Raw genomic sequence first — 20,285 nt, forward strand, 5'->3', positions numbered from 1 at the left:
TTATGGGAGAGAACCCTGGGATGGGTTAGACATATTCAAATAAACTTGGGAGGAAAGAGAGGAGGCCATTTTACAAACTTTCCAAACCACTCAACAGTTAACAACACACATAGCAGCTTAACACAAAATGTAAAGAAAAGCATCTGAGACAAGCCCAAGAGCAACAGCAAGCTGTCTATAATAAACACTCTGTATACCAATACTTTTCAGTCGGACTGTCAGTCTTAGTTCTCCTACCAACATCAGAGAATAAGATTATCTCCAAGGTTCCATGTCATTTCATTGTGGGGTGTTTTTTGTGGGTTTTTTTACAGTGATTATTTTTATGAAAAAACCCATCAAAATGTGTTTAAATTATTTTTTGGGGGTCCCCCCCTAACTTCCCCATTTTCTTTCATTTGTATTTATTCCCAAACACCCACACCCCATATATATAATGTGCTAACCCCCCTAAAAAATGTTGTGGGTTTTTCCGAAAAGAATTTGCAGCAAAAAACCCTGCCAAAAACATCCCACGATGAAAGGACGTTGTACCATCTCCAAGTGACACAGACCCTATAAAGTCCAAGAAACAATGTCCCCTTGAATTGTCTTATATCACAACCCGATAGACGTCAGAAAACACAAATCTATTATTTGAACCTCCTCAGGAAGTGGAAAATAAACCATAGCGTGGAAGCCACAGTTATAATAGCTGCTTTCTTTACTGATTCTAATACAGGAAACGTGTTGATTTCCCCCGATATGTCACCTTCCCAACAGGGATACATTAGCGACTTCCTGTCCCAGTTTCCTGAGGTATTCTCTGAACAACCCAGTAGAGTTGGTAATTTCTTCCATTACATCCGAACACCGGCAGGGAAGACCATTATTCTAAAACCCTACAGGTTGCTGGAAGCTAGGAAGAAAATCATTGAGATTGAGGTAGAAGAAATGCTTGTGCCTAGAAACACTTGTGTACAGGCGTATTATAAATGCCATATCCTATCACATCATAAGGCTGATATCAACATTAAATTCCATTTAAATATTTGACAACTACCCTATGCCACAGATTGATGATCTTATCGAAAATCTAGGTTCGGCCACGCATATATCAACCCTAGACTTGACAAAGGGTTACTGGCAAGTTCTGTTAAATCCAGTTGATAAGGAAAACACTGGGCCTCATTCCGAGTCTGGAGGTAGCCATGGCACTATTTGCGCCATGGCTGCCTCCAAAACCGGGTCCAACTCCGGTTTGGTGAGATGGGGACTTACCCGTCCATTCTGACCATGGAGGGACCGGTAAGACCCCATTTACCAAACCATTCCCCATTCCCATTTGAGCCCCCATAGGGACAAATTAGGAGAGGGGAAATCTTCTCCTAGTTCAATTTAAGTTAGTTAAAATAGTGGTAGGGTCAGTTACAACTATCTGTGGACGGTGGACATATTCCTTTGGGACTTCCTTACGACTGACAAACACCTTTAGTTATTTACATAGGCAGGAATAACCCTCTAGCAATAGGGAAAGATATCCCTTAACATTATTATTTAAATTTTAAATAAATATAATTCAAAATGTCCATTAACTGTCCTCCTCCTTATTCCGACCCTCCACACTACGTTTGTCAAAATCAGCAGCAGCAGGGAGAGTCAGGCAATAGGTCCCTGCCGAGATGCCTTTGTCAGAAACAGACTGGCACTTAAATCAGCAGCAGGAGTGCCCCACTAATCACTCTGGCCTAGGTGAGTTTCCGGACTGCCCTGTGGACTGGGGACAGGCACGCCTAGACAGGGGGCGGGCTTAGCAGCACTCACATGGTGCTCACCTTCCTCCCTTCCCAGCACGGAGCGCCGCAGAGTGAGCCAAGCCACAGCAGTGAACTGTGGTCCCCGGTACCTGTCAAAGCTGTGGAGCGCTGCATTGAAGAGAGCCCAAACTGTGGCGGTAAGATCAACAATGTGGTGCCCCTTCTAATTTTGGGACATCTCAGTCAGACCATCAGGCAGGCTCAACCAGGTATGTTAACGGATGCTGACCGGAATGCCAGCAGATTTTTCCAAGTGAGTGTTGGGTTTTTAGTGCTGACTTAACAGTGCAGCACTCGCTCCCCTATATCGCAAAGACATGTTTTTTTAAAGGGTCTCCTGCATGGCACACAGTTAGGGGGACCCTTATAACAAAAGTGCAGCCGAAGCAACCTCTGCTGTACCCAGTGCTTTAAGTGGGGTGGTCATTTGGGGTGGGGATCTTGTAAGGGGCGTGGTCTACATATGAGTGCATTGGCCGTGCCACCCAACAAGACCCCCAACAGGAGTCCCCCGACCCCTTGCATTCAAGGAGCCGTGGTTAAGGGGGTTGCTGACCCTTTGACCACACAGCTCCTTGAATGCAATGGGTTGCCTGCTGCATGATGTCTCTTTATTCCGAAACAGAAGGAGGGATGGGTTGGCCAACCTCTCCTTTTGTTTCTGAGTAAAGAGCTAACACGCAATGGAAACCCGTTAACCAAGCACAGTTAATGGACTTCCTGCTGCATGTTAGCTCTTTACTCAGAAAGAAAAGGAGAGGCTGGCCAACCCAGCCCTACTTCTGTCTTTGAATAAAAAGACACATTGCACAGATGGTTTACCCGAAGTGCTGCTCAGTTACATGGCCTGCTTTAGGTGTCAACATTGTGGATTAGAAAAAAGAAAGGTGGTGCTTTTCTTTTTTCTAATCGGAAATACTGACACCTGCAGGCAGCCGTGTAACCGTGCAGCGCTGGCATAACAGCTGCCTGAGAGGTTGGCATGGCTAGGTCTAGTCGGGGTGAACCCCGGCAGGGCCCCGTCTCGGGCACACATCCCAGAGACTACCAGGACTTGTCCCCGCTAGCAGTCGGCCCATTTACAGCCTTGGCTGTAACACACCAAAGTTTACAAAAAACATGTGCCGTACAATGGTGGATTACACGTGTGGGGTAAGGTTAGGGCACTGGTTGCATATGTGAGCATCGCTGCCTGTACGCTATCACCATAGTAGACCACCCCTTTTGCTTAAAGAGACGTGAGATGATAATTGCGTCCCTGTATCTCTTCCTCTTGACCTGGCCTCACTGAAGACATGACTATTTCCTTTGACATCGATGTGCGATCCCTTATAACTTCTGCACCAAGTTACGTGGGTTTATTGGTAAAGAATAAGTAAATACATAATTAAATACAGTTTGCCGTGCCCTTCATCGTCCCAGATGCAAAGGGGCTGAGAGAAGGCATGTGTTCAACTTTCACGTCATACCTAAGACACTTGGCGCTTCCGTTTTCTCTGGGGAAATATTCAGAATCATTCAGAAGGTCTTCCAAGAGAGTTTCTTCGTGTTTTTGTCTTTGCCTTCTGTTGAGACTGCACAAAGAGTGCAGCAGAGTTCTTTGTGCTCTGCTCCAGACAGCCATCCGGACGTGTGCTTCCTGATAAGCGCTGGCACTGAGAGCCCGGCCCTGATAACTTGGTGTGGTTCCCAAGGTGTCCGCGGAGATACGGTGCGTTAACCACTGCCATTATCGTTCCGATGCTTTAGACGGAATGCTTATCGTCCAGGAAAGAAGCGTGATTTGATTTCCCTTTCTGCAAAGAAGTTTTTTTCCTCTTCATTTTGTACCCACTCCGGCTGGTTTAGTATCAGATTAAAAGCGAAGTACCATTCACGCAGAACCATTTCGTGCAAACAGCCCTGAGTTCTTGTAAAGAGTGTTGGCCAGAAAACTGTGCATTGATCAAGGATTAAGAGCGATGCCTGCGGGGTTTACTTGTGAGCATGGAGGGCCCCTTGAGGTGGCATTCCCTGCATCTGTCTCCCCACCAGCACACACAGACCACATGCAGGGGGGTGTGCAATACAGGCTGGGGTCTGCAGCAGTTCAGTATTTCCCTCCTGACACAAGCTTGGACATTTAAAAATGGCATCTGCAGTGATGCAACCATGGAGGCCTGCCACTGCTTGTGGGGGCGGGGGTTGTGTTGTCTACAGCTCTCCAATGTAAGCATGCACATGTAACTGTCAGGAACGAGCTCAACATGTACATACGTATGCGTGGAAGGGTTGATGGCAAAGCGCTTGTGCCAGGGCCAGTCACACCTAGTGCATGCATGTCCCCAAGTTGAATTAGAGGACGTTCAATCTTGCATTCGATTGGTTTTCGAATGTCGGCCGGGCGAACCCGGTCCTGCATTCCATCAAGGCCACGTGATGTTGTGTCCCATAAAGTGAACGTTACAAATCAGTGATCTGTGGCAAATCTACAGTGCCTAGGGCTGTTTTAAACAAGCATTGACAAAGCCAATGGTCTTGACTGCTGTGTCGTGAGAACAGTTTCTCTGTTCATGCTCACAGGTGCGCTTGGGCAGGCTACGTGATAATGTCGAGAGGACAGCAGGCACCGTGACTTGAGGTTTCAGAAAGGGGTGTAAGAATGAAGATGGGTGTGAGGAATGCAGAATGAGATGCATGCGGATAGATGAATGAGAAAGGGTAGGATGAGGAAGGGTGGAATGGCATATTTTGAAGCAGGACGAATGAAGGACATGTTCAGGGCATACGAGTGTCAGGATTTATGGGTGAATACATGCATATGTGTCATATGGATGAACAGATTATTAATTAGGCACTTGGAGGGGAATGGATTAGTGAATAGGTCAGTGTGAGGACGGATAGCTGGATGGATAAGGTCGTGAGTTTAAGGATGAGTGAGAAGTATGTTTAGTTTACAAGGTAGACAAGAATGAGTGAAAAGCTTATGGCAACTAGTTAGAATCTTCAAATAGTAAGTGGTAAGGCAGGGCCAACCAACGATAGAGAATTTAATTTGGGGAAAGCGAGTCAAGCTGAAAGTACATTTCACTATTCACATAACAAAAGTGGCAGGATGCACACCTTGTCCACTATCAAATGTACTTATAGCATCCAGGTCTGTTTTTATCGTACTCTCCTGATATTTGGATTTCTACTATTATAAATAGAGAAAACAAAATTTCCTGCACCAGAATGCAAAGAAAAACTGGGTGCAAAGAAAAACAAGACAGCATTCTAGAGTATATGATTAATGATCATTTTCTCTAGTCATAACTGCCCCCTTTCTGTCCTATCTTTGCTTTTTTAATAGATGTTGATATTGGAGTATGTTACCCACCCTGCCCTCACTCATGCACTGTGTGTAGTTGGGAGATTAATACTTTTTTAATGAGTTATGTTATGTTATCTTGCATTTGTATAGCACCTCCTGACATATTTCATGGTGGCAAAGCACATTTGCCTGTAAGAGAAGCAAAGGAGGAGTATGCTAGAACATTCAGTAGTGTTAGGGAAGAGCAAAATCAGGTAGACAGTTGGGATGAGGCCGAGGGATAGGTACGATGCTCAGGAAGGCATGAGAAGGAAATGGTGGAGGAGATATGTGTACAATGTACCAAATTTGTTGTCAGACTCAACTGTGTTCTATGGGCTGCAACACAGAAAGGAGAGATAGTGGGAGAAGAAGTGTTTGCTGCACCAGTGGCTATGTCTAGAATCTATGCACTTCATGGTGAGACTGGTCCTGCTGAAGCCATGCGCAAGAAAACACAGATGTTCCACCTAATTCCCCAGGCCCCCAACAACATTTGGGAGGGGATGCACGTCAGAAACACAAATGTGTAAAGTTTGCAAAAACTGCCGCAAATGCAAGCAAAAAAAACCCCTCTCATCTTTTGGTTTCCTCATGTATGCCATTGTTACCAAAACCCTAGGATTGTGCTGTGTTCAAGTGCTTAAGAACACAAAGCCTGACGATGGATTAGTCGTTATCAGACTTCTGAGCCTTCCACTGTGCTGTGGTGAGCCAAGGCATGTAAAAGCAATGGCCAAAAAAACACAGTGTGCAAAACCTGGCTACCTACTCCCCTAAGCCCCAAACGATCCAGGAATAGCCATGTTCTATAAATGGGAAAAGTGGAAAGAAATATGGACACATTTTACTTAGGGTGGGATTTCAACCACTGCTTCTTTGGGGGCAGAAACACCAGTTCCACCTTCCTGGAGGTTTCTGATTCCTGCTAAAGCCTTTATAAGGAAATGGTTATATTTGTGTGGCGGGAATTCTCTTAGGCTGAGACTGGGCATTTATGGGAGTTAATTTACATAATCCATCCTTTGACTACCCTACTCACCCAGGACTGTGGTTACTGTGTCCTGTTAGTAGAGGGCATCATGCAAATGTTAGGTCAAAACAGGGTTGTCTGGTCTAGTTAACAGATCTGATTTCCAAGTCTACCCTTCTAATGTTTTTTTGTTTTTTTGCATGTTTAGGGGGGTTCTTACCTGCTGTTTTATGGCTTCTTCAAAGGTGCTTGAAAATTAGACATTTAAAGCAAAATATTATAATGAAACCTCAACATATTATAACATGACCTAACCAGCTAGTATAAAACGGAAACAACATTATTATATTCCACTCTCTTGAAAGGAGTAAACATACAGTAGCACTTAGGTACATTCTAGTTAGCATGCATTTAGCTTTGGGGAAAGTGCACCTTGGTCTGAGCAGAACAAGACATTACACAACATGTTTCTACAGCCTAATACATGACATGGATAGCTTAACATAATGAGCAGGGCATAGATAATATAGCTCAGTGCAGGCATCAGGCCATTGCTAGGCACCCCAAACAAATAATGATGCAACCGAGCATAAACAGCACCCCAAAGGTAGCGTGTCACATACACAGAAATACACCTTTACACCATTAGCAGTTTACTTACTTGTGACTTGCACCTCCTAATATCTGCTCAGGTTTATTTACCTGCTTCTCAAAGATGCCAATAAGCAGAGATCCAGGAATGTTTGGTGAATTGCAAAAATGAGCATTCAGCAAACAAGTGTCAAATGTGCTAGCAGAATGTACTCTTTTTTTCTTTTGCAACTTGAGCCATACCTATGTCGAAAGAAGAGAAGTATGAACAAGGAGACTTCCTCCCATGCCAGAAACAAAATATGCTCTAGCCATCCTACCCTTCCCCCATGTGAAAATGCATTTCTGTGAAAAATGTGAAGCTGGACGATACCTGATTTGCAAGATAAAGAAAATTGGGACTGTAATTACTCCACTCACCTGTGGATACATTTCGCAGAGACCAGTGTTCAGAAGATCAGTTGTTGATTACTAAGAGAGCTGCCATGAGGAATAAGGTGGGGGTTACTTGCCAATTTGGGAAGAACGGTCAATGTCAGGGAGGCAAATATAACCTGCCATAGGCAGGGTTTGGTTATAATTGTGTGGAATTTAGAAAGAAAATCTTCCCCCTAAGGGCTTAGAGTGGTTTCTAGAAGTTTGGGTAACAATTATTATAAAAATATTTTTTTCAAAACAACACCATCAATTATTCTTATTGGTTTGCAGTGCTATATGTAATAGATGTTACAATACCCATATGACCAGAATTACTGTATTGACTCTGCAAGAGTGAAAGGCCAGGCCAGGCCTATGGAACTAGCAGTGAACAATGAATTAAGAGACCACCATGCCCATGTATTCCTTTTCTTTTTATTGCGTTACAGCCGTATTATACGACTTTTCACTAAACACAAGAGAAAAAAAAGAATACAATCAATACCAAACATTAATATTTCAGAAATATAAAATTAATTAGGAAGAAAAAGAAAAAAAATCATTATTTTGGTACAATAAAACCCATTTTTCCAAAGTCTCTAAGACAGCAATAGTTAGACATCTTTCATGGACCGCTATTAATCTTTCCCAGAATGCTCTTGAGGAAATCCAAGTCTTATCATCAAAAAAACGACTGAATATTTTTTTCTCGAACATTCCTAGAGAAATCATAGATAATAAGAAGATGGGGCAAAGTATGTGCAACATTTCTATTACATAAAAAACAAATTGCTATTTTAGGGTGTTATTGTCATAAATCGATTGAATCCCCCTGTTCTTTAGTCTCACTCTAAGAAATTCACTTCTCATATAGGAACTTGGAAAACAAGCAAGATAATTCGGTCAATGACCACTCGATTTATCAAAATTGGACAGTGAATAGAATGTTGATCGCTCCCCCATCTGCTCAATGGTAAATATCCAGTCTTTTATTAGCAGAGCTCGTTTTACAACAGTGAGATTTTGGATAAGATCATCTGTGGATTGATCACATTGTGCCAGCATTTGCTTGCCTGGTTGAATAAATCCTGTAGAACATGACTACTTCCACTTTTGGGCTCTGGTGCTATGTCTGTGTGAAGGGAATCTACACAGGGAAACCATATTGACCTGCAGTGTTAATGTCCTCCATGCAAGGTGCGATTTTAGGGAATGAAGCCCAAGGATGTTATAGGGCAGCTTGATGTAACATGGAGAATTGTTTTCCGAATTCTGCCCTCAAAACACATCCAGTTATGTGTGTAAGAGAAAGGTACTGTGTCAAGACCATACAATAAGGAAGGAATAACTTTTGCTTAATACAATTTTATCAGCAGAGATATGGAGAATTTACACGGTGCTGTAGATCTTTTCATCTGTGCTAAAAGCAGAATTATCTTAAGCTCGAGATCCTGTTCTAGTAACTTTTTGGTGTGAACTGAACAAAGTTTAATGCCTAGATAGATAAGTTCTGTAGCGACAGGCACAGTCTGATCTTGGAGAGACCACTTAAGGTTAATGGAGCACTTGCGGGGTCTCCTGAAAGACATCATTTTTGTTTTGGTGGGTTTCATTATTAAGTCATTTGCTACTGCATATGAGCCAATTGCGGAGAGGAGACGTTGTAATCCTATACGAGAATAATCAAGGAAGACCACATCATCAGCATAAGCGATCCAGTATAGCTGTATACCAATTTGAGGGTTTGCTATATGATTGGTGTTCTAATGCTTTGTTTAATTCAGCTAAGTAGAGGTTGAAGAGGCTTGCGGCCAGGATACATCCTTGTCTCACACTTCTTTCAGTGGACAGCTCTCCAGACAAGTCACCTAGAGTATTTAGTCTAACTCGAAGGGTTGTGCCCAGGTGCAAGCCTCTTAATATGGCTAAGAAGTCACTTGCAATATCACAAAGATGTAATTTGCCCAGAGTCCCTCCCTGGTGACAGTATAAAATGTTTCAGAGAAATCGAACCAACCTACATAAAGTATGCGACTTTGTTTTTTCGCTGCAGATAGTGAGAGGATTGACATAACTAGACCATTAAGCAAAGTGGAGAGTCCTCTTCTAAAACCTATCTGCAATTTGGATAACATGTTTTCCTTTGTCATCCAATCTTCCAGATGTGGCGATCAGGCGATAGTTTACAGGATCAGCCCGATCGCCTCTTTTGTCAATGGGTATTACAATAGCTGACTTCCATGAGGGGGGAAGCGTGGATGATTTAAATTTTCTGGCAAAAACGACCTTCAGAAATGAGGCACAGAGATCTGGATTTGATTTTAATATTGCGTTCGAAAGGCCGTTTGGGCCTGCTGCAATAGATGGTGAGGACTTATTTATGAGGTCTATCATTTCTTCATCGAAGGACATTTGCCGTTCTATTTCCAAATTTCTGAATTGAGATGAAGGTGGTGGGCTGCTATGAATAGCGTCAAAATATTTGCAGCAGACGGAATGAGAAATCACATTGCTTTGCAACGGGATCTGTGACATGTTTTGGTTGTTAATTTGCTTCCAAAAGTTATAGGAATTGTTTGTTAGTAATGTGTTTAGCATAGTTTCACCGTCCCTTTGGTGAGGGAGATGGCAATAAGCACGAGACCAATTGCAATAGTTATTACGCAATATTTTGGATTTCCGTCTTGTACTCTTGGTGGTCTTGCGTGTTCGATTTTAAGTGTCTGGTGGCCTTCATCATTTGCTTCTTTCTTAACCAGGTTTCCTCATCAAAGGGATGGAAATGATTTTCCTCACAGCTAGACTAATTGGAGAGGGATGATTTAATTCCCACAGAAAATTCACCTAAATTGATGGATTACATTGTTCAGCTAAGTAATCATCTGCTATGTTACTCATTTTGTTTCCTAGTTCATTATTTAAAGCATTACCATTGTTTTTAAATTAAAGCAGGCAATTCTTTCCATTATTAACATACAGATTAAAATTCTCAGGATGGTTATTTGGGCTACATATTAGAGTCATTATGGCTGAGAGTCTATTGTGGTCACTCGGACCCTTATTTAATACCTGGAATGATTTTCATTACATAAAAAAGTCATCATAAAGAAAAAGGTAGTCTAGAATGGATCTAGATGAACACAGAGACCAGGTAAATGTTGCAGGGATATCTCCTATTACATTCCCATTGAACATTTTTAGATTCCAGCTTTGCAAGAGACTTGGCCATTTTTCACCATTTACACTGGCGGATTTAGCCAAAAAGGATGACCATTGAGACAATAATGGAGTACACTGTGGGTTGAGATCACCTGACAGTAGTATTCCAGCTGTAGTATACTTCGTGGTGGCTCTTACCAATGAGTCTGACATTGATTCCATGAAATCAATTAAGTTGGAAGAGGTGGGCTTCCAGTGGATAGTAATCACTATTATTGGTTGTAAGTTGTTAGGGCCTTTAAGAGTTAAGAGGGCGGCCAGCAAGCCTTGGTTAGTGGTGGAAATTAATTCAAGTGATGCTACGATGGAACATTGTGCTGAGATCAAAATCCTGCCCGCAGGCCAACCAAACTCCTCTAATTGCTGGTTGAGCCATGGTTAGGAAATCATCCAACTTTAAATATTCTAGTAACCATGTTTCTTTAAATAATATTGGATTGTAGTTCTGAAAAATCTCTTCTTTCATGGATTTAATTTTGAATGGTCCGAAACCTTGTGTATTCCAACCCAAAAATGTCTTGTTAGGGAGGCGGCGCATTCCCTTTCATCTTTTTACATATGTGTCCAATGATCTCAGGCAAGAGTTCCCACATTGTAGATGTCGCAGGCATTGGGGGACTCTTTCTTTCCATGATTGACACATTCAAATTGAAGGCTGATGTTAGGCAGCAGGCTCTAAAGGTAGAGCGATCATCATGCTCTATTTTCCCTTGAGTGATTTTAATGTTCTCTTGGATTGCAGTCTCTTGGTTTGAGATTTCAACACCCAAGTTATTTAAGCATTGTTTGTGCAGTTAATCTGGTTTTCAGACATAATTCGGCTATATAAGTGCAATTTTGATTTGGAAAACAGACAAATTAATGTTGTTTGATGAGACTAAATAATAGATCTGGGATCTTTTTAAAGATTGATAAGATGGCACCACTATTCAGAGATTTAAAACCTTTTCCTCTTTTGAACAGGTGCAGCCAGATCCTAGGTACTGCAAAAGGGGATGCACCAACTGGAAAGCCAATTGAGTTAGTCTCTATAGATCTGAAATAGTCATCTACTCTAGCGGTATTTTGTGCTGTGTTAGAGAGGCAGTTCACACAGGGAGCCGCTGAGATAGTGTCACAGGTTACAGTTGTTGAATGAGTGTTGTTTTGAGAGGGTATAGATGCTGGTTCTGATGTTGTTGTATATCGCTAAATATTGGTTCAAGCCTTTTCTCCTTGTTTGGTTGAATATCAAGGACATCAGAAGGTCTCATTTCTGAGAGAGCATTTTCGTTGAGCTGGGGATTTTTGGACTCACAATTATTGTTTTTTTCACTCATTGCCAAATTTTACTTTAATATCGGTTCGTAAGTCAAAGATGTTGGGAATTGGGGGTTTGAGAGGACGCAGTAAACCATACAACAGTCTGAACTGCAGTTGTGACTGTTACTATCCGTGGAGCTGTATTTTGCCCTGGGATCCCAGAGCGATTCTCAGGAGAGACAGTCTAGTTTGAGACATCTGGACTCTTTGCCCCACTGATTCACTGTTCGGAAATGATATGGCTCGACAAAAGCAGCATTTTTTAATTTTACTGTTCTTTTTGCTTTTATTTTTCCCTTCAGGTTTATTATGATTTTGAGAAACGTCATTGTAAGCTTTCTTGTCTTTTTGTGTTTCTCTCAACCATTACTTTTTGGCTGAGTTGAGGGGATTACCTCTCCCCTTGGGATTAGATTGGTATCTGACAAGTCTATTGTTACAAATTATTTTTCAGGAAAAGTCTTCCATATTTGCTAGCCTTTTGAATTCCTCCAGAACTGATTCAGAAAGTGGTGTGTCCTCGAAAACATCATTCAACCTGCGGTTAATTGGAGAGCTCACAACCACTTCAGTGCTTTTATTTGAATCATGATTTGATGTTTTTGAAGGAGGGTTTATGTTCAGTAAAGCTTCGATCTGTTTGACTGGTTTTTCAATACTTGTGTGGAATATGATGGTATTCGCTTCCAGTCCCTTTATGGATTATTTCAAGTCTGTGATGGATTTAGTTGTCTCGTTATTCATTGCTGAGCATAGGCCAACCAAAGTCGATTTGCAACTTCCCACACCCGTTGTGAGTTCCAATAAAGTACCAGAATTAGATTGGACTTCGACTTTGAGCAGCACAAAGACATTAACTAGTGATGTTAAAGCAAAACTGAGCGCTGTTAAGGTCGCGTCTGGGAGAGGTTTCAAGTTGGAGCTGTCCTTTCTGTATTTAAAATCTTAGGCGATAATGGAAAGTCGAGAAGAGAAGGATTTTTGATAGTCGTTAGGAACCTCCAGGTTGTGAGCATGCAAGAGTTGCATGCAATCTGCATTAATGTTATGCGCTATCTTTGGTGTTGTTTCAGATTTATTGATTTGTTCTTGCGTAGCAACGAGTGCAGTCTCTAGACTCTCCAAATTATGCATGTCGCCAGCGCTCCATCTTTTGTTTGGAAAGTGCTCTTTGATTCTCCTTTTAATATTTTTAGTGGTAACAGTAAAGTTTAGGCCGTTAGCCCACAAAGAGTGCACCTGTAGAGAGGTTCTTGGAGGAGAGAAGACGTCTGGTGTGGCATCCGATCGAAGGCTGCAATGGAGGTTCACAATTTCTTAAACGGAAATTGACATGGCCCGACTCAAACAATGAAGTCCTGTCGAAGATTTCGATTGATGAAAAGTAATACGAGTCCCCACACGTGTCCCCTTATCCAATTCTTGAGCTCCAAGATCGTGGATCATTACGCTACTGCATAGATTATGTATTTTTTGAGAGCGTTGGGCTTTTGTCAGTCTGGTGTAGAGGAGGTCCAAGCACGGCTCGCACTCCAGCCGTCCATTTGGAAGTACCAGGAATGTTCACGTCGAAATATGTGATGTATGATGAGCAAATAAACCAGCAGAGAGCCGCAGTTGGGCTCTGTCCAATACCTATCAGAAGAAGAGCACCTATTGAACTACCGACACCTAAGAAAACTTGAACAGTAAGGTACCCATTGAGAAAACCATATCGACAAAGGAAACAGAATGAAGATTGTCAGAATGCAATCACGGAAGAAGCTAAAAAGATACTAAAGGAAGACGAATGGTGATGTCACAAGAACTTTGACTAACTCACATATAGAAGATATGACGACCTGTGAATGATGAAAAGAGACGAAACACCATGGATAAGTGACATCATGAGCTTAAAGTGAAATAGTCGATGTCAAAGATATCAGAAATTATGCCACATGTGCTATGAAGATATTCAGTTAGTTTAAATGTGTACATATGCATGGAACCGCAAGAAGCAAAGAATTGTGAGGCTTGCTTATGCTTAGTTGTAAAATAGATTGCGGCAAGCGCCACCTATACATATCTACCACAAAGGAAGCACCTTATATAAGTATACTTCCACTATGCTCAAGAGCAGAATCAACCATAGGTTACTAAAGGTCTCAATAGGAGAGCTTTGCAGCGAACAAATCGAGAATTAAAGACAGAGAGAAACTCAGACGAGGGCAAATCATGCCAAGAAGCCATGGTCGTATCGGCTGAAATAGATCAACAGCGGATACAATGTATGAAAAGAAGAACACAGTATCCTGTTCAGAAAGGTCAAGATAAGCCACAGAAGGCAGATGGTGTGATGCTGGAAATGCATTGGAGGGACAGTGCCTCCCTGTCCTTGTCCTGTAGTTCTTTTTCATTTGTGTTCTGTATTGTTTTCTGCCCAGGAGTCCATATGGCACTCCTGGCAGTGCAGCTCTTCCTGTTTTTGGTTTGGTGTACAGACCCATGGGATACCCTTATGGCACCCATGGGTGGGGGTACAACCCTGTGCCCCTGGTGTATGTTTTTGGGCACCTGTGGCCCACAGAACAGGGTATGGGCTGGTGGCAGCTCTATACTGAATTTAACAGGTGCTCTGAGTATCCTCCATTTTGGGATACCCAGGCCCTGCCATTGGAATCAGTTGCTTCCTGATGGAAAACAAGATGGCCCCTGTGGCCTCTTGCTTTCTATTGCCTGTTACCTTGTTTTCCCAAAGTCCTGGGAAGCCCTGACTGTATCCCTTCTCCCTGACTGACTGTTGGGTGGATGTTCCATATATGGTGTTGTTGTGAAGTCCAGTCCAGACTGGCTGGAGCCTTCCCAGTGACTGTATGTTGCGGGTACACCCTGTGGGTGGGACCTGGGTGAATGGAGTGTATGACCAATATGCACTTCTTGTTGTGGCTGTCTGGTTTCTGGTATGAGAGACAAAGACTGAGACAGCCCTGCCCGAAACTGGCCTGAATGCAGTGTGTAGTGTTAAATGGCTGGGTACTTGTCCCAATCCATATTCCTTGTTGTGAGTGTCTGAGAGGGAGGAGGATGGCCTGAATGCACTGTGTGCCTGATTGGCTGACTGACTGCATGAATGCCCTTCTGTATGATTGGCTGCTGAGTGTGACCCAGCAGTGTGGATGAGAGACAGGATAGTTTATCTGGGGATTCTCACCACTGGAAATTGTTCAGAAGCTATGTCTACACTTGAAGAGTAACTGGAACTGCTGATCCTCGACGCCCAGCTGGAAGAAGAAGACTTGCTGTTGCATTTGCTTTGACCTGATTGAAAGCTGCTGAATTCGTCGAAGACTGATCGGAGAGAGGACCTGGTTAGGCACCCTCTTCCCGTGCTACGAGGGACCATCAAGCACCGCTGACCTTTGCTGAGTCTCCCTGGAAGTCAGACCCTCGAAAGGCTGCCAACCAGAGTCGGGACCGCCGAGGAGATCGAAGTGAAGCACCCGGACTTCGCCGCCGTCAAAGTCCATTGCCATCGACCAGGGTTTGCAGGTTTGTGTAACCGCTGGAGGCCTGTCGAAGTTGTGTTGCCCCAGAAGAGGGGACTGCTTGATGCTGTGCCACCCACGACCGGAGCCGCCCGCTCCTTTGCCTAAGAACATTTGAATCGAAGGACTCCCTTGTCCGCACCAACGACCGCTTTATCCTGCCGGAGAGAGTCAAGGCTGCCAACGCGCCGAGGAGAATCCGCCGGTGGGTTTCCCGCCACCTGAAGGCCACAAAGACTTTAACGACTCGATGCCCTTGCTGGGCCACAGTTCTTCTGAAACTCTTTGCGGTCCAGAACTATCAAATGCCGAGGTACCCCGCACATCTCATCCTCGCAGGACGTCGCCGACGAGCACCGCCTGGACCGACGCCGTGATCTCGCCACCCTCGAACTTCTGATTGACGCTGTGAATGCCAAGTTCACTTTCTTCGACGCCTCTCGACGATCCGTGACTCCTGCTTGAAAGGGGGTCACTCAAGAAGGATCCATCGATGCTTCTTCGAAGAACTCTGCTCCACCAGGTGCATTGGGGGGGTAGAAACATTATAGGAGAAAATAAGGCTATTGATCAATATATGGACTGAGCTTGTGCTATATATCTTTATTTTACAGGTTGCCCAGGTGGGGGGATCTCCACACAGAACTGTGTCTAGGTAGTTGGGCCAGTATTCTGCCAATTGTGTCAACCATCTTGATTTCCTTCCTATCTCCATTGCTGGTTTCCTTGTTCTTGATCTGTGTGACATTCTAACAGTATAGTTGATGCACTTTAATGAGATCTGATAATATTGGTGGTACAACTTTAGAATTGTATATATTGCCCATTGTTGATTTCTGAGTACAAAGCGAGTTATTGTGATAGTGCACATACCTTTGAATATTAATTATATAAAGACTGTGTTTTCAGTAATACAGTGTGTGGACATTCCTTTGTGGGGGTTTGGGGACTACACTGTACTTATGAACGAGCCTGCATCACCTCCTGAGAAGCTAGGCCTTGATTGCTCGTCCATTGCTAACCTATAGAGAATCTTGGCTGGGGTCCTCTGTGCCTCTCCTCTACCATATAGAGAGCGGAAGTACAGACACCCCCCTCCAGATGGCTGGCAGAATTAAATCAAATACTCAAATTATATGAAGAATAGGATTATTTCAAGGTGTCGGAATCACGTGACCAGCCAAGCGAGAAGGGATGAAACTTTCACACCTAGACATGGACTTGTGGCATGCACAGATGTATTAACTTTTCCAGACCAAGAAGCAGCCTCGAGGCCAACCACGAAATAATTGACACATGACCACTGTGGTGATGATTGATTGTAGCAATAATTAGAGGGAAGCTGGGGGTGCAGACAAACTCCCTGCACCTGGCTGGCTATTCTGCAAGCTGCTAGGCAAGTGGAAAAATATGAGCGGGGTTGTTGCCAACCCAATCATAATGGTTCAAGTAATCTAGGGTGCTATAGTTAGCAGAACCAATGAGATGTTGTACTTTTAGTGACGTTTACAGTAGCCATTTTGAAGGAAGGACTTACATGCCCCACCTGACAGTGTTTATCCAATTCCCACTCCCCATTACCATATACAGATATAGCACCTATATAAAAGTTACCTTCCTAGAACCAATAGCATTGCATGCCAGATTTTAAGCGTTAAACGTCAGTGATGATGATTTTTTAGTATAAATGATGTGTTTTTTCTGAAATTAATTGGAGTTGAAGCGAGAAGGAAGATTGAGCGATTGCTGATATTCATGAACTCCCCGTTTTTTGTACTTGTCAATAAACGGACTTCCTTTGCCAAACCACTGAGTTGTCATTATTGATTTGATGTGAGAGTATTAATCTGCATCCCCATCCACCTCAAGGGTGCTGCTGCTCATCTTAAAGTGCTGTTGGGACAACCCCAGTTCTATGGGCTGGCTGGAGTCCCAGTGCACACTGGACATGTCAGGGACTGTTTTGTTCTTTCAATGATAAGTTATTATACGGAATGACGGAAATGGCAAGTAATGTCTTACCTTGCAGTGCCGCGACTGCAGCCTCTCAGCCAAACTGCCAAACAGCCACTTTCAAGCCACGTACACAAAGGGCGTGCGCACAAGGCGCATGGCCAGCAGTATTTGTAGTGGTTGGTAGAGGTGGGTGGAGTTACTGGTCCGTGAAGCAAAATCTGTTGATTTTGGCAAAGAGCAGCATTCCAAACAGCCCAACAGCCACTCTCAAGCCACTTACACAAAGCGCGTGCGCACAAGGCGCGTGGCTAGCAGTATTTGTAGTGGTTGGGAGAAAAGGGGGCGGGGTTACTGGTCCATGAAGAAAAATCCATTGATTTGGGCAAAGAGCAGCATTCCAAACAGCCCAGCAGCCACTTGCAAGCCACTTACACAAAGTGCGCGTGCACAAGGTGTGTGTCCAGCAGTGTTTGTAGTGGTTGGAGAAGTGGGCGAAGTTACTGGTCCATGAAGAAAAATCCATTGATTTGGGCAAAAAGCAGCATTCCAAAAAGCCCAACAGCCATGCGTGCTCAAAGCGCGTTACCAGCAATATTTGTAGTGGTTGGTAGAAGTGTGCAGAGTTCTGTGAAGAAAAATCCATTGATTTGGGCAAAAAGCAGCATTCCAAACAGCCCAACAGCCACTTTCAAGTCACTTACACAAAGCGCACGTGCAAAAAAGAGCATGGCCAGCAGTTTTTGTAGTGGTTGGGAGAAGTGGGCGGAGTTGCTGGTCAGTGAAAAAAAATCTGTTGATTTGGGCAAAGAGCAGCGTTCCAAAAAGCCCAACAGCCACTTTCAAGCCACTTACACAAAGCGTGCATGTATAGCATGCGAGATTTGCTTCCAGTAAAACAGCTGTTCGCTCCTTGGGCCAGTGCCTCATCGTTCTTCTGCAGTGTGGCTGACACCTACTTTTGCATATAAATGGTATTCCCTCTGTGTCTCGGCTGTACCTGGGTGGGGCTATACCTATTCAACAGATGAGTCAGCTGATTACCATGTTGGTGCAATGAAAGCCAACTGTGGGGGCCCTGTTGGCCCCATTGGCCTCATTTTAATGAAAGGTGCAAATCAGAAGGCAGGAACCACCTATGTATACTTTTTGTCCAAATTGTTACCCCGCAGGACATCTTACACATTTTCAAGTTGAAGAGCAAAAAAAGAAGGCGATAAAACAGTCTTCACCTTGATATTCACCAAATCAGATTGATATCTTTTTTGCGCTTCCTCTTGCAATGAGTGCAACTTCTGCCTGTCATTTACGCATGGCAGACAGTATTTATAGTGGATTCCTATGGCATCTGTCTGCGTTTTTCACAGTGCCGAATACCTTCAAATTACAAATGCATCCGTTGGTTTTAATGCAGCATGAACATGTCATGCTGGCATAATACCAGGTGGTGTTTGCAGGTGTAGAATAAGGGGCAGGTGGACATGTACATCTCGTTCCCTGCTCCAGCTCAGACTGCAAAAAGCATAAAATTGCCCCGGAGTACACAAAGTGGCATTAAAGCAGGTACACGTGTGTTACCCCTGTTTTTAGCATCACGTTTTGTACTTCAGGGACTTATTATTTATTATCCATGTGGCCTAGTGTGGCAATTCTGTTATGTTATTTTATGTTATAAAGCTTTTAAAGTACACCGAATCCTGACTCTAGTAATCTCAGTAGTAATCTCAAGTGCACAGGTTTATCCAAAAAGTGTCATTCTGTGCCCTCGCCCTGGGTTTCCAGACTGTCGTTTGCAAGTAAATGGAAAAGGGAGCAGAGAAAAAGAAAAGGGATAACAAATTAAGGGCTTACTGGGAAAGGCATCTAGTAAATAAAATTGAAATGTTTGTGAAAAATCCAATGTCTAAATGGGAACCTCAAAAAAGTTGCACAATTAATCAAATGAGAGGTGTAGAATATGTCAAGATGCTGCCCTCCACTACGGTACTCAAAAAGAAAGAAAACAATGTGCACAACTGAACCTCGGATCTAGATGGGAGGAAGCACACCCAAACACAACAATTGCTTGCACAACTTAAAGCCATATCTCAAACGTAATCAGATGTACTGTGACTTTCAAAATAACTTCAACAAAATACCAATAGGTTGTTGAAAATGATAGTTCGTGAGTAATACATCCATAGTAAAGGAAATTGACGCGTTTTAGTTTATCTGAGGCTTAAAGAAAAAAACAAATCAATCAAAAACCTATCCAAACCCTGCAGGCTTAGGCACTCACCCTGTATGTACCCACTTACTCATAGTGTCAATAGAAACAGCATTACTCTCTCCAAATGGCAGAGCCTCCAGCAGCAACTGCAGTAGATGTACAACAGTGCACTTAAAAGTGATCATTTTATATCAAAGGAAGATTTAATGGAAATGGAAAAAATACTAGAATATAGAAAAAATACTACCAAGGGAATCTTTATTGGAGATAGAAATAATACTACCAAAGAAAAGTTAAGGAAATAGACAACAATACTAAAAATAGATAAAATACTACCAAAACAAAGATTTGATTAACATAGAAAAAATACCTCAAATGAAACAAATATTCACTGCCCAAAAAATAGATTTTTTATCTTCTAAAGTGAAGAGATGAAAAAAGATAAAACATTAAAAGTACAAAACATTCTCTGCAAAAAGAAAGGTTCAATGGAATTTCAGAAATTAGGAGCACATCCTGACATTAAAATCACTACCAAAAAGAAAAATGTGAAAGTCTATGAAAACATATATAAATAGAAAAATCAATAATGCCCTATGGGGATTCATCATCTGGCTTCTCAGTTCCCTTCAAATCTGTGATCTGTGGGAGCAAGCACATAATCTGCTTGCCTCTATTTCACAAAATACCTGAATCAGCCCCTGTAGCCCTTCATTGGTATCTTTTAGGCCCCTTTAGTTTTGATGCATTGTGTCTTACCGTAGCTTCCTCAAGCCATATATATTATACACCCCCACCGCCTATTGACTGTGGTTAACAAATGCCAGGCTTCAAGAAATTCACAGGTAACACTACAATAGTTGGCATACAAAAATGTGCTGGTGTTCCTTTTGGAGGTGTTTCTACCTGTTTACTAAGCTGTCTGCCCATTTTCTGTCCCTCATTTTAATTCAACTCACCATTTAGCAGT

The sequence above is a fragment of the Ambystoma mexicanum genome, chromosome 5q (assembly GCF_040938575.1).
Source record: "Ambystoma mexicanum isolate Mex_15411 chromosome 5q, UKY_AmexF1_1, whole genome shotgun sequence".
NCBI classification, from domain to species: domain Eukaryota; kingdom Metazoa; phylum Chordata; class Amphibia; order Caudata; family Ambystomatidae; genus Ambystoma; species Ambystoma mexicanum.